Raw genomic sequence first — 14854 nt, 5'->3', positions numbered from 1 at the left:
AACTCGGTGGAACCGATTACTCAAACTCGGTGAGACCGATTTTGGTAGTAAGTTAACTAGAGAGTTTGCATTGTAATCTCGGTAGTACCGATTGCTCAAACTCGGTGAGACCGATTTTGATAATGGACATACACAGAGAGATTACAATCCCATCTCGGTGAGACCGAGATCCCTATCGGTGAGACCGATATGCCTAGGGTTTGTGGCAGTGGCTATGACATCTGAACTCGGTGGCGCCGTATAGAAAGAATTAGTGGGGCCGAGTTGGACTTTAGGTTTAGGTCATATATGTGGATGTGAGAAAGTATTTGAGGGCTTTGGAGCATATCACTAAGCACTGTGGAGCAAGAAACTCATTAAGCAACAGCTCATCCCTCCTTGATAGTATTGGCTTTTGCTATAGACTCAATGTGATCTTGGATCACTAAAACATAAAATGCAGAGTCTTGATCTTGAAGCTTGAGCCAATCCTTTGTCCTTATCATCTTGAAGGGGTTCCACATCCTTTAGTCCATGCCACTCCATTGCTGAACTTATCTGAAATATACTAGATAAAAGTGTTAGTCCAACAAGAGATATGTTGACATTAATTACCAAAACCACCTAGGGAGCACTTGTGCTTTCAGAAACCCAACTCCTACTGATAATAAGCAGATTCTAGTGGCCAAAGAACTAGTCCGCTCCAGTCCAGCAAAAATATCTCAACTCCATACTAACAAGCGTGTGCGCATCCTTGCATCATGAAATTTTATAGCATGCTGATAATATTTTCTACATGTTTCGTACCCGTCTCTCTTTTAGAAAATAAGCTTAACATATAGAAGAATTTCTGCACTGGTATCGTATGTGAGGAAAGATTCTTGCAGGAATTCTCTATGCTCCAATGCAGATGTAAGTACCTGTTGTATATCACTATGTTTTTACATCAGCGTGTATTTTGTTAATTGGCGTGAATCCAACCTTTATCTGATCTAAATTTAGTTGTAGCAAAATGTATGATTAAAGTCCACAATGTTGATTTTTGTAAGGAAAATTGCCTTGTAGTTTTGCATCATAAGCTGCATGAGTGTACTATCTCATATCAGTGGGTTTGAATACTTTGGTTCTACAGTGGGTTTTCAGTGTTCTTTACTGTGTTGTCCTGTCGTATCCCTAGCTCTTACATCATACTCCCTCCGTCCGGATTACATGTCACATAAATGGATAAAACTGGATGTATCTAGAACTGAAATACGCCTAGACCCATCCATTTATTTCGGGATGGAGGGAATACATGTCAATATGTCATGCCTTTCTATTCTTCAGTACCTATTCCATCTCTGCTGTAGCATGTTTTATAACTGAAGCACCATTCTTCTATATAAGGCATGCAAGGGGAAGACAGCTATGCTAGAATCTGAAGGGTTACAAACCAGGTCTTTGCTAAAGATCCAAACGCCAGGAGATAATAAACCAACTCCATTTTTCATAGATACTGCTGCAGCACAGATAAACCCAACTCCCACTGATAATAAGCAGATTCCAGTGGCCAAAGAACTAGTCCGCTCCAGTCCAGCAAAAGAATGTCAACTCCATTCTAAGAAGCGTGTGCGTATCCTCACATCATGAAATTTTATAGCATTCTAATCATATTTTCTACATGTTTCTTACCGATCTCTCTTTTAGAAAATATGGTTAAACGATAGAAGACTTCCTCCATTGGGATCGTATTCGAGGAAAATATCTGGCGGGAATTTTTTGTGCTCCAATGCTGATGTAAGTACCTGTAGTATATCACTATATTTTTACATCAGCATGTATTTTGTTAATCGGCGTGAATCTAACCTTTATCTGATCTAAAATTAGTTGTAGAAAAATGTTAAAGGCGCCAATGTTGATTTTTGTAAGGAAAACTGCCTGGTAGCTTTGCATACTGAGTTGCATGAGTGTACTATCTCATATCACTCACATTACTGAATTGTAGTGCTTCTCTGGTTGCCCATCCATTCATTGTGTCAATGTTGCTTTCGTATTACCTTACCTGGCTGATGATAGATGTGCCATATTGAGTTAATTTGGTGTAGGCTAGTTGCCCAAACGTTCATTGTGTCAATGTTGCTTTCCTATTATCTGACATGGCCAATGATAGCAATGCTAGTGTGTTAATTTGGTGCAGGCTGCTGAAGATAAGAAGACAAACTCTGAAAACAGTAAGGCAACCCCATTGTTTTTTCCCAATAAATCTAGGCAAGGTAATTTGGCAATAACTCATGATTAATTGGTTTAGTTCCCCTCCTAATTTATGTTATGATGCAGTGGTCGAGACACTCTCCACTATCAATAATACAAGCCTGCCAAAACCGCCATCTGAATCTGCTCAGTATCCTCTGTCTCGAATGCAATGGAATAAATGTATGTTTGTGAACAAATTAATGGCTGAAGCAATGATAGAAATGGTGAATGAATCAGAGGCGCAGAGTCTTGCGACACAACAACTGATAAATGTTTTCAGAGACAATGTAGCAAAGCAGCAAGAACTTGCCCACATCCTTATGGGCGTCATCTATGCTGAGGTTGCATATTGTGACGTTGTAGATGGTTAGGTTCTGCTCATTTATTTGCACTGTAATCAATCTTTGATTACCCTATGGATGTAATTTCCTGTAATATATGCTGGATGTGCAACGTTATTCCCTGTATGCTGTACCTTTGCTTGATCGGTTTTGGTCCTGTGCATAATTGCTCGTCGTAATGGGCTCAAATTATCTAATTTGGCCTAAAGACATGTACGAACTTTAGTGGGCCCATTAAGTTAATGGGCCGTTACTAGGCCGAAAGTTAATGGTCGGCCCTCTTACCTCCCGGGTCGTTAATAGCCGACATCGAAGCGGGCAACAGGTGGGCCCATTTGATTCCACGGGCCGTTAACAGGCCGTTACTAAGCTTGGGCTACATATGGCCCAACTATACTGTAGGCCTTTAGCAGGCCGAAAGAGATAGCGGGCTTGTACTGGACCATGAAGAGCATGGGCCGCTAAGAGGCCGAAAGTCAGGTCATATTGTAAATGGCCCAACTGTGTTGTGGGCCTTTAGCAGGCCAAAAGAGAAACCGGGATGGTATTGGACCATAAAGGGCATGGGCCGTTAAAAGGCCAAAACTAAGGTCCGACTACAAATGGCCCAACTCATTTATGGTCTGTTAACAGGCCGAAGGCACAAATGGCCGGGAATTGGCCCAACACTTAAATGGGTCGCTAAAAGGCCAAAACTCAGGTTCGACTACAAATGGCCCAACTGATGTATGGGCCGTCAACACAATGAAATAGACACCGGGCCAGAAATTGGCCCAACACTTAAATGGGCCGCTAAAAGGCCGAAACTCAGGTCCGACTACAAATGGCCCATCTGATTTATGCGCCGTCAACAGCCTGAAAGACACACTGGGCCGGAAATTAGCCCAACATTTAAATGGGTCACTAAAAGGCTGAAAGATGTACATCCTGAAAATTGGCCCATCCATTGAATGGGCCGTTAACAGGACGAAATGTCATTGGCCCGATATTGAGCCCAAATATATAGCGGGCCGTTAACGGGCTCGAATTGATGATTGGCTACAATGGTGTCAAATCTTTAACGTGCCATTGATTGGCCGAATTGGCACATCTCATATGGGCCGTGGGCTTAAATGGACCTAACACAAGTAGGCCTTATATGGGCCGGCCTGCTAATTTTTACTAGGCCGGCCTTTTTCACCAGAATGGGTGTCAGTGTCAAAACCGGCGGATCTCGGGTAGGGGGTCCCGATCTATGCGTCTTAGGCTGACGGTAACAGGAAGCGAGGGACACAATGTTTACCCAGGCTCGGGCCCTCCCGATGAAGGTAAAACCCTACTTCTTGCTTGATTAATATTGAAGATATGTGGAATACAAGAGCAGATCTACCACAAGATCGTAGAGCCTAAACCCTATGAGCTAGCCTATGATGGTATGATTGTAATTGTGATCGGCCTTCTAAGGACCATGCTCTCCGGTTTATATAGACACCGGAGAGCTAGGGTTTACATTGAGTCGGTTTACAAGGAAGGAAACATAATATCCGGATCGCCAAGCTTGTCTTCCACGCAAAGGAGAGTCCCATCCAGACACGAGCCGAAGTCTTGAATCTTGTATCTTGACGCTTCTATAGTCCGGACGATGCATACAGTCCGGCTGTCCGGATACCCCCTTATCCAGGACTCCCTCAGTAGCCCTTGAACCAGGCTTCAATGACGATGAGTCCGGCGCGCACTCTTGTCTTCAGCATTGCAAGGTGGGTTCCTCCTCCGAATACTCCAAGGTTACCATCGAACACGTAGACCGTGTCTGGATCTGCAAAATGATCTTCACATACCACCGTAGAGAGAATGATACTCCAGCTGACAACTTTTAGACGACGTGACATGCCATTAGGGCCAGGTCATTATTCGAACCGTTTTTTCACAACCAGCCACAACACGTATTGCGAGGCAGTTTCCTTGACACGTCCTGTCAAAGCAGAGATCATGTCCCCTTATTGCGGGATTCTTATCAATAAAGGTATGGGTAATCCCCCCGTGCCATCAATCATGGCGCTTGGGAAGTACGCGATTCTCAACAGGCTAGTGGGGAGGCGCACCGCTTTCGTCGCCTCTATAAAGGGATAAGAGTTCCTCATTTTTACCCACGCCTTCTTCCTCCCCTCGCATACTCTTGCCCCCTCGAGCTCCAGCGCCCTAGTCCAGGTCTTCTCTGCACAGTTAGTCATGTCCGGAGCAGGATGCAAGTGGGTGGCTTCCATCGTGACGGAGAAGAAGATCGCGAATCTCCGGGCGGCCGGATACTTGGCCGCAGACATAGCGCACCGGCTACCAGACGAGGGGCAGGTCATTCCAACTCCAGGACCCCACGAGAGGGTCATGTTCCTTGCCCACTTCGTCCGTGGACTGGGGTTTCCACACCACCCCTTCGTCCGCGGGCTTATGTTCTACTACGGGCTAGACTTTCATGATCTAGCTCCGAACTTCATCCTCAACATCTCGGCGTTCATCATCGTGTGCGAGGCTTTCCTCCGCATCAAGCCTCATTTCGGCTTGTGGCTCTAGACCTTCTGCGTGAAGCCGAAGATTGTGAGCGGTCAGCAAGTGGAGTGCAGAGGGGCCATGGTGGGCAAGATGCCTAATGTCACCTGGCCTGAAGGCTCCTTTGCGGAAACCATGAAGGGGTGGCAATCGGGGTGGTTCTACATCACTGAGCCACGCGACGTCGACTGGACGCCGGCCCCCGAGTTTCGATCTGGGACCCCTATGCGGCTCACCTCCTGGGAACAGAAGGGCATGTTATGGGGCGAATCTGCAGATCTGACCGGACTCATCACCTGCGTCAAGGGCATGAAGGACAAGAACATCAAGCTTGTCGACGTGATTAAAGTCATGCTCATTGCCAAAGGCGGGCATTCAATTTGTGGGAATTCGTCCCGGCCGAACACCGGATGCTCCAGAGGCTCTACGGCATGAAGCATAAGAACGCATGGAAGGCTTTGTTCAAGGCCACCGAGGTACCTTCTCTCATAACTGAGGACCACGGGCTCCATGCTGCACGGTAACCTACCCAGGTGAGTTCTTAGGCCGCCACTGGGTCCGGTTCTTCCCAATGTACTCATGGGGGAATTCCTAAGTGATTGTGTATATTTGTTTTAGGAGTATGTGGAAACAGCGGAGCGGATCGACAGTCCGGCTCTGTTGCCGGAAAGCCCAGCCAATGATCTTCTAACGAAGATGTTGGTCCCATTGCCCTATAAGGGGCCGGAGAAGAATGCCGATAAGAAGGCCCCGGGGACCCGAAAGGATCTCCAAAGTAAGGTTGCACAAGCCTTATCCGAAGATGACGAGGCGCACTCCTCCCCCGAAGGGGAAGAAGAAGAAGAAGAGGCCACCCCGTCCGGGAAGGATGGGGGGCCCGAGACAGCGAACCAGGGGGCCAGGAGAGGCCTTCGGCGTAAGGCCGTCATACCCTTGTCGTCTGATGACGATAAGGCAGATTCCTCCTGCGGAGGCGGGGAGGAACAAGGAGAAACACCACCTCCCCGTGTCGGGGGAGGGAAGAAGAGGAAGGCCACCCTGGTGGGGAAGACTGGGATGTCCAAGATGGGAAAGGCATCCCTTCCGGACTACTCCGCCACCACCGCCGATAGCGAGGAAGGGTGGCTGCCTAGGAAGAAGCCCCTTGGGCGGTCGTAAGTATCCGCACTCAATCGTATTTTTTGCTTCATAATTTTGTTCATAATGCTGAACTTTGTATGCAGTCCGGCCAGGCCCATCCGGGAGTGTCGTCTTCGGACGGGTCCTTGAGTGAGTCAACAATGAACTCACTCCCGACGGCCACATCTCCTCGTCCTGCTGACGAAACGGAGGTGTTGTCCTGGAGGCTCCCGATGATGGCGGAGGTGGCCCTGGAGGCGCCTCAAGGTGGCGTCCCAAGCGTCGGACTCGCGGGGTTCAAGGTCCCCGCGGATCGTGTCGATGAGAGCCACGGCAAGCCGGGCTCTCAGCCGAACACTGTTCCGGAGCCTTCAGTGGTTCCGGACTTAGGCGGGCAGCCCCTCGTTATGGAGGGAGGGCCGTTTGTATCAAGGACTTCCGTTGCGCCCCAGGCGCCGGATTGTCTGCTGGAAGCGCTTCGAGGCGCTTCCCTAGATGCAGAGCATCGTACTCTCATGAGTGTGGTGATTCAGAAGGTTTCGTCCGCCAAGAGCGGACTAACCGAAGCCAGCACTAGCCTCCTAAGAGGCTTTGAGGTAAGCAATAAAAATGTGTAAAATCACCACCCGATAGGTAGTAGCCCCTGATACTCTGTTTGGTGTTCGGAAAGAAAAACCAAACGAAGGGTCAATTATTAACCACAGGAATCTAACAATAAGTGTTGAATGTAAATAAACAGGCTGTGCTGCTGGCCGCTGCTGCTCGCACGACGAAATCGCCGGCCTGACGCAGGATTTAGAGCGGGCACAGGGAGAGCTCGGCCTCGCGAGGAGGCAGCTCAAAGAGAACAAAGGTAAATGATTTCCCTCTCTTATATAATAAATAGTAAATAAAATTTGATTATGCTAACGACGAGACGTCGTGATGTGGTAATAGAGGCCACCACCGAAGTGGCGTCTCTCAAGAAGGTGTTGTCTGAGGCCGAACACAAAGCGGCCTTGCAACTCAAGGAGCGCAAAAAGCAAGATGCCCGAGTGGGCGAGGTACAACAAGAGCTCCAGGAGCTCGGCAAGAAGCTCGAGTCTGCGGAGCGGGAGCTTAAAGCAAAGGAGGCCGAGCTTGCGAAGGCCCTTATAAGTTGTCGGAGTAATGGGCCACAGGTAGGCCAACCCGAGCCCCAGGACCTTTCAAGACATCGGGGCAGGCCGTGCCCCTCATGCCGAATCCCTGGGACGACTCCAAGATATGCCGAGTCAGAGGGACGACTCCAAGATATACCGAGTCCCAAGGACGACTCCAAGTTATGCCGAGCCCTAGACGGCGACTCCGCGACAAGCCGAGTCCCAGATGGCGACTCCAAGACAAGCCGACTCCTAGCCGGCGACCTCCAGAGAGGCCGGCTATGGAGAGTTGGCCCACGACTCCACCCTCGTCTCGAAGGACGAGGCGGGGTACGGCCACGGCATGGCCGTCCCCCCCTGCTTACGACGGGCCGGCATGGCTACAGTGAGCCGTATCGCTGGAGATCTCCGGCGAGGCGCGGCACTGTTGCCATGCCTGCCCTGACCTCAGCCACAGTAGGCGGCGCACTGTGCCCACGATGCCGGCCTGTACGACCCAAGGGCGGCGGGGCCGCCCGTCAGTGGGTAGACCAAAGACGGCATGAGTGCCCTGGAGACGGACCGATGGGATTCGGCCCCCTGGAGTCGGCCGACCCCTCCCCCGGGCCCCGCACGGCATTAACCAGATAAGATGGGGAGTGGCGACACTGAACGCACGCCAAACGGCGGCGCTGTAGCCATGACCGCATGACCAAGCCAGCGTCATCAGGAGTACCGCTACAGTCTCAGGCCTGTCCGTGGGGCCCGCTAGTCGGCGGGCCCCAGTAGTCGGAAGGAAGGACGACGACCTGAGAGACAGACGACTGGGACCCGCTCCCAGCCGGGTTACTATTGTACCCCTAGGGGGTAGGCCTATATAAACCCCCCGGGAAGCCCATGCAAAGGGTTCGGACCCAGAGATAGGAATAGACCTTAGATCACAGGAAGGAGAAGCTAGCCTTGCCTTCTCCTACCTCCAGAAACAGCTCCAGGAGCACCATTGTAGCCACTTTGCCATAGTGACCATGTGGAGACCCCGCAGAGCAGCAGTAGGGGTGTTATCTCCTCGGAGAGCCCTGAAGCTAGGTATGTTCCGCCGGCATGCATGTCTTTGCCTCATCCCGCTTCCGGGCACCGGCGACGTTCTACTCGCTCCCACCATGATAAGCCATCCTTTGGCATATGTCGTACCCAACCCCCGACATTTGGCGCCCACCGTGGGGCGAGGTGCACCGTCATCCGGAGATCTGCTCTGGCTGGGAACCCTTTTCCTCCCTGGCGAGTGCAGCCAGCCCGACACGCCAGATGGAGTTTGCACCGACGTGCTGCGCGGCGCTGATATCGCCTACGCGGCCAGCAGCCTCGCCGAGCTTATTGGTGAGGTTGGCCTCTCCGACGAGCCTGCGTTCGACGCAGACACAAGCGGCCCCGAGAGCCTCCTCGCAGATATCCTCGACCAACTCCACATCGCCGGCGAGCCTGCCGGGGACCTGGAGTCCATAGGATCCACCGACCCGATGCTGGTCGACTCCGACACCGCGTCGCTCGATGCGTTTCCCACCAATGTGGTGGTCTACGACGAGCCGCTCCCTTACGCGGGGAGCGACGGAAGCAGCGTCACGGAAGTTCTCGTCCTCGATCACGGCGAGCGTTCTGGTGAAGGAGCGCACGACCCGCTGGACGCGGCTCTGCGAGACCTTACCGCACCGATTCCTGGAGACGCTGGCGCCGAGGCGCTGGAGGCACGCCGCCTTCAGCTTATTAAGGGCGCGAAGAAGTTGGCAAGCATGAGGCACTTGTCAGAAGCGTACCAGCGCGAGATGGATCGCGCCGTGGGCGGCTCGCCGGCTCTAACTGGGCCTAGCCGCCTAGGCGCGGTCTGACAACGCGGCGTGGCAATGCCAATCTATTCGGGGCTGATCGCCCTGTGTATGCCATGCTCGCGGAGAACATCCGCGCCGCCTAGGCGGCGGCAGACGAGGTCGACAACTTCGAGGGCGAAGAGCGCCGCATGATGATGGAGCGAGTTCAGTAGCTCCTCGACGCGGACGTCGCGCAGAACAAGGCCGGCTGCCACGCAGAGGCGCCGCAGCGACAAAACAATGACCCGCCGCCCCGCCGAGACCAAGGCGCGACGTCCCGGACGCCGACTGGCGGGGCCCGCAGAAAGAAGGACAAGGAGCCGGCTATCAGCCACAGTAGGACTCGCATCACCAACGAGCGCAACCAAGACGGCCGCTCCAAAGCGGTGGAACGGCAGGACGAATATCTGCCTCCCCCTCCTCGTAGAGAAAGGCGAGTCTCCCCGCCGCCCATGGAACATCCGACTCTCGGCGACCGTCTCGGCCACCGAGAGGGAGTCGGAGAAAACGACGCCCGCCACCGGATCGACCGACTCCACCGGTCCCTGGCGCTGGAAGAAGAAGACGAGTTGGGTCCACCCTGCTTTGGGCCCCGCATCCAAGATGAGCCCTTTCCCAAAGGGTTCACGATCCCCCGAGACACGCCCAAATATACCGGCACCGTGAAGCCGGAAGACTGGCTGATCGATTACTCCACAGCCGTCAATATAGCAAACGGCAACAAGCGTGTTGCCGTAAGATATGTCCCGCTCATGCTCCAGGGCTCGGCCCGGACATGGTTAAATAGTCTGAAGCCTCGCAGCATCAACAACTGGGTCGACTTCACCGAGGCCTTCGTCCGCAACTTCACGAGCACATACAAGCGACCTCCCAAGCCTCGCCAACTCTCCCTGTGCGTGCAAGGTCCCAACGAATCCACTCTCGACTACCTCACACGCTGCGGCGAGCTCCGGAATTCCTGCGAAGGCGTGCACGAGGTGCAGGCTATGGAGTACTTTACTACCGGGTGCAGAGAAGGCAACCTCCTCAAGCACAAGCTTCTCTGCGACGAGCCGGAGACCCTCGATGAACTACTGATCACGGCGGACAAGTACGCCACAGCCGACTCCTCCATGAAGGCGGAGATTCAAGTCAGCGCGACTGGCAAAGTCGCTCCTCAGGCTACAAGAACTCCGGCTGGGGACTCCAGTCGGCGGCAACAGCAGAACGACCACAAGCGCAAGGCCCCGCAGCCGGCCTCCAACAGCCGGCAAGTGGCGACAGTCGAAGACCAACAGCCGGAGGGACCGCCTCCGGCGAAGCGGCAGAGGGGCGGCAAGTCCAACTGGTTGCCGGCCTTCTCCTATGAGCAGACCCTGGATGGCCCCTGCAAGTTCCACAGCGGCGCGAAGCCGTCAAACCACACCACCCGGAAATGCCACTGGCTGACCAGAATCGCCAAGGGAGACGGCCTACTCCCTCCCCCGCCTGCTGGGCCGCCCCCGCCACAGCCGCCCCAGCAGCCGGCTGTTAGGCTAGTCGGCGCCATACAAGGCGAGTTCCCAGATGAGCACGGAGCCTACATGGTGTTCACCAGTGTGGCAGACGACCAGCGCTGCAGGCGCCAACAGCAGCAAGAGGTGAATGCAGTCGCGTCAAGCACTCCAGAATTCATGCACTGATCCGAGAGGCCCATCAGTTGGAGCAGAGCCGATCACCCAGAGGTGATGCCGAGTCCAGGCTCCTACGCCTTGGTCTTAGGCGCCACACTCGCCACAGATAGGCGGGCCGCTCGCTTCTCACGAGTGCTGATAGACGGAGGCAGCAGTATCAACATCCTGTACAAGGATACAATGGAGAAGTTAGGAATCAAGCAAAGACAGCTTCAGAGCAGCCGGACTGTGTTCCACGGCATTGTTCCTGGCCTTTCCTACTCACCAATCGGCAAGATCATGATAGAGGTCCTCTTTGGGGACAAAGATCATTTCCGCCGAGAGCCAGTCTGGTTTGAAGTGGTGGACCTTGAGATCCCGTACCATGCGTTGCTTGGCTGACCAGCTCTCACCAAGTTCATGGTTGTCCCCCACTATGCCTACCTCAAGATGAAGATGCCAAGTTCCAAGGGAATTCTGACCGTGGCCGGCGAGTACAAACAGTCGTCCGCTTGCGCGGCCGAAAGCAGCCGGCTAGCCGAGTCCTTGGTGATCGCAGCTGAGAAACGGCTTCTTGATCGGGTCGTGGCGATGCCCGGCAAGCAGCCCGAGTTGTCGCCCGACCCCAAGGAGTCGGAAGTAGAAGGATCGTTCAAGCCAGCCAAAGAAATGAAGAAGATACCTTTGGACCCGGAGCACCCAGAGAGGTACGCTGTCATCGGCACAGGCCTTGATAGCAAACAGGAACGCGAGCTCGTCGATTTCCTCCGTGAGAATCGAGACATCTTCGCATGGTCCCCCAAAGACATGCCTGGTGTACCGACGGAATTCGCCGAGCACAAATTACATGTCCGATCTGATATGAAGCCCGTCAGGCAGCCCTTGCGCCGCCTGTCAGAAGAAAAGAGAAGAGTTGTTGGAGAAGAAATAGCCCGGCTCCTGGCAGCCGGCTTCATCATGGAAGTGTTTTTTCCAGAGTGGCTGGCAAACCCAGTACTGGTGCTGAAGAAGAACAAGCAGTGGCGGATGTGTATTGACTACACAAGCCTCAACAAAGCCTGCCCCAAGGACCCATTTGCTCTGCCAAGAATTGATCAGGTGATAGACTCCATAGCCGGATGCGAGCTGTTGAGTTTCTTAGATGCATATTCAGGATATCACTAGATCAAGCTGAACCCGGCTGACAGACTAAAGACCGCCTTCATCATGCCGTTTGGTGCCTTCTGCTACCTGACCGTGACGTTCGGCTTGAGGAATGCCGGCGCCACCTTTCAGCGTTGCATGCAGAAGTGCCTCCTCAAGCAACTCGGCAGAAATCCCACGTCTACATGGATGATGTGGTGGTGAAGACGGAGAAACGTGGAACTCTGTTGGAAGATCTCAAGGAAACCTTTGAAAACCTGCGCCGATTACAGATCAAGCTCAACCCCGAGAAATGCGTCTTAGGAGTACCAGCCGGCCAGCTCCTTGGTTTCCTGGTCTCCGAACGCGGCATAGAGTGCAACCCTGTGAAGATCAAGGCCATCGAGAGGATGGAAGCACCCAGACGACTGTTAGATGTGCAAAAGGTCACCGGCTGTTTGGCGTCCATCAGCCGATTCATCAGTCGGCTGGGCGAGAAGGCTCTCCCCCTGTACTAGCTCATGAAGAAGACAACTTTTTTGAATGGACTCCCAAGGCGGACGAAGCTTTTCTCCAGCTAAAGAAGATGTTGACTACTCCCCCTGTGCTGGCGGCTCCGACTCCCAAAGATCCCATGCTCCTATACATTGCCGCCACTAGCCGGGTAGTCAGCACAGTCATTGTAGTCGACCGCAAGGAGGAAGGCAAGGCGCTACCTGTCCAGAGACCGGTATATTACCTGAGAGAGGTACTGTCGGCCTCCAAGCAGAACTACCCCCACTACCAGAAGATGTGTTATGGCATGCATTTTGCCGCCAAGAAATTGAAGCCTTATTTCCAAGAGCATCCAATCACTGTGGTCTACACAGCCCCACTTGCCGAGATCATCGGAAGCCGAGACGCTTCTGGCCGAGTGGCCAAATGGGCCATCGACTTGGCTCCCTACACCATCTACTATGAGCCCCGCACCGCCATCAAGTCACAAGCGCTGGCCGACTTCCTCGTCGATTGGGCTGAGACCCAATATCTGCCTCCAGCGCCCGACTCCACCCATTGGCGGATGCACTTCGATGGCTCCAAGATGCGCACCGGCCTGGGAGCCGGCGTCGTCTCACCTCCCCCAAGGGCGACAAGCTCAGATATGCGCTGCAGATCCATTTCGCCGGCTCCAACAACATGGCTGAGTATGAAGCGCTCATCCACGGGCTCCGGTTTGCCAAAGAGCTCGGCATTCGCCGGATCCTGTGTTACGGCGACTCTAACTTGGTGGTCCAGCAATCATCTGGCGATTGGGACGCCAAGGACGCAAACATGGCGAGCTACCGATTCCTTGTGCAGCAACTCAGCGGATACTTCGAGGGTGCGAGTTCCTCCACGTGCCAAGGAACGACAACGACCAAGCAGACGCCTTGGCACGGATCGGCTCCACTCGCCAAGCAATACCATCCGGCATCGCCCTTTGGCGCCTCCTCAAGCCTTCTATCAAGCCGTCACCAGAATCAGATTCAATCTTTGTGCCGACTCCACCTGAAGAAGTCAGATCCAATTCCAAGAAAGACAAAGTCGAAGACGGCCCGGGGACTTCAGAACCCGGCCCGGGGACTGCAGTGGCAAGATCGAAGACTCCAGAGCCCGGCCTGGGGACTACTAGAGTCGACCCGGGGACTTCGTCAAATCAGCAAGCGGCTACGGACTCCAACCCGCCGCCTCCCAGCCCAGCCGCCCTTGTCCAAGTCGCACTAGTAGCAATTGAAGAAATAGCAGCACCCTCATGGGCCCAGCCCATCCTCAAGTTCCTAGTAAACAGAGAGCTGCCAACCGATGAAATCTTAGCTCGGCAAGTGCAACGCCGAGCAGCAGCTTATACCATAGTCAACAGAGAGCTGGTCAGGTGCAGCGTCACTGGTGTCTACCAACGCTGCGTCGAGGCAGAACAAGGCCAAGCAATTCTCAGAGACGTCCATGAAGGCGAGTGCGGCCACCACGCGGCCTCAAGGGCACTCGTCGCCAAAGCCTTCCGGCACGGTTTCTTCTGGCCAACTACCCTGGAAGAGGCCAAAGAGTTAGTCCAAAAGTGCAAAGGGTGCCAGATTTTCCGTTCCAAGCCACGTCAGCCAGCTTCTGCACTCAAGACTATCCCCATCGCCTGGCCCTTCGCAGTCTAGGGCCTGGACATGGTGGGACCATTCAAGACGGCACGAGGTGGCTTGACTCTTCTACTTGTCCAAAAGATTACTAAGACAGATAAAGCAGAGGCGAAGACGGCAGCCTAGGAGGCGGCATCTGGGATCGGAGGATCGGAGGAGACGGCGTTGTCAGGCGCCGGGGCGGTCGGCTGGGCGGTCTCATCGCCTCCGGTGGCAGTCACCATCTCTCGACGCGGCTCGTTGCTGGAGGCGCGGTCGAGCTGAGGCTGGACGCCCGCTCCGTCTTCTGGCACCTCCCTCTCGCCTTCCTCCTCGGTGCTGGAGTCAATCACCTCAGCCGAGTCCTCGCCGAAGTCCGGGTTCCTCCCGAACCACTCTCGCGGCACCTCCTCGCCGCCTGCAGCCCGCTCGGGGAAAAAGACACTGGTGTCCGTGTAGTCGGCAATCGCCGCCGCACGTTCGACAAGGGCACCCTCCACTGCCACCAACTCTGCCTCGGCCTCTGAATAGAATGCGGCCAGCCGGTCCAGGTCCAGCCCCGGATACCACACCTTGACGTATTCCAAGGCCCGGTGTGCCCCGGCCCGGGCCGAGGAACCCTTCCAAGCTTCAAGACGGCCAGCGGCGACCTCTAGCCAGTCGGCGGTCCGACTGGCGGTGCGCAGAGCTGGCATGTCTGGCCACAGAGCGGCAACCGCCTGGGCGCCGGCACGCTGAAGTCGGCGCATCAGCCGGTTGGCTGGACGAAGACGGGCTTCGATGCTCAGAAGCCGCTCATCGATGGTTCAGGGGGCGTTA

The sequence above is a fragment of the Triticum dicoccoides genome, chromosome 5B (genome assembly GCF_002162155.2).
Source record: "Triticum dicoccoides isolate Atlit2015 ecotype Zavitan chromosome 5B, WEW_v2.0, whole genome shotgun sequence".
Lineage (NCBI taxonomy): Eukaryota > Viridiplantae > Streptophyta > Magnoliopsida > Poales > Poaceae > Triticum > Triticum dicoccoides.
This window is presented reverse-complemented; position numbering follows the sequence as displayed.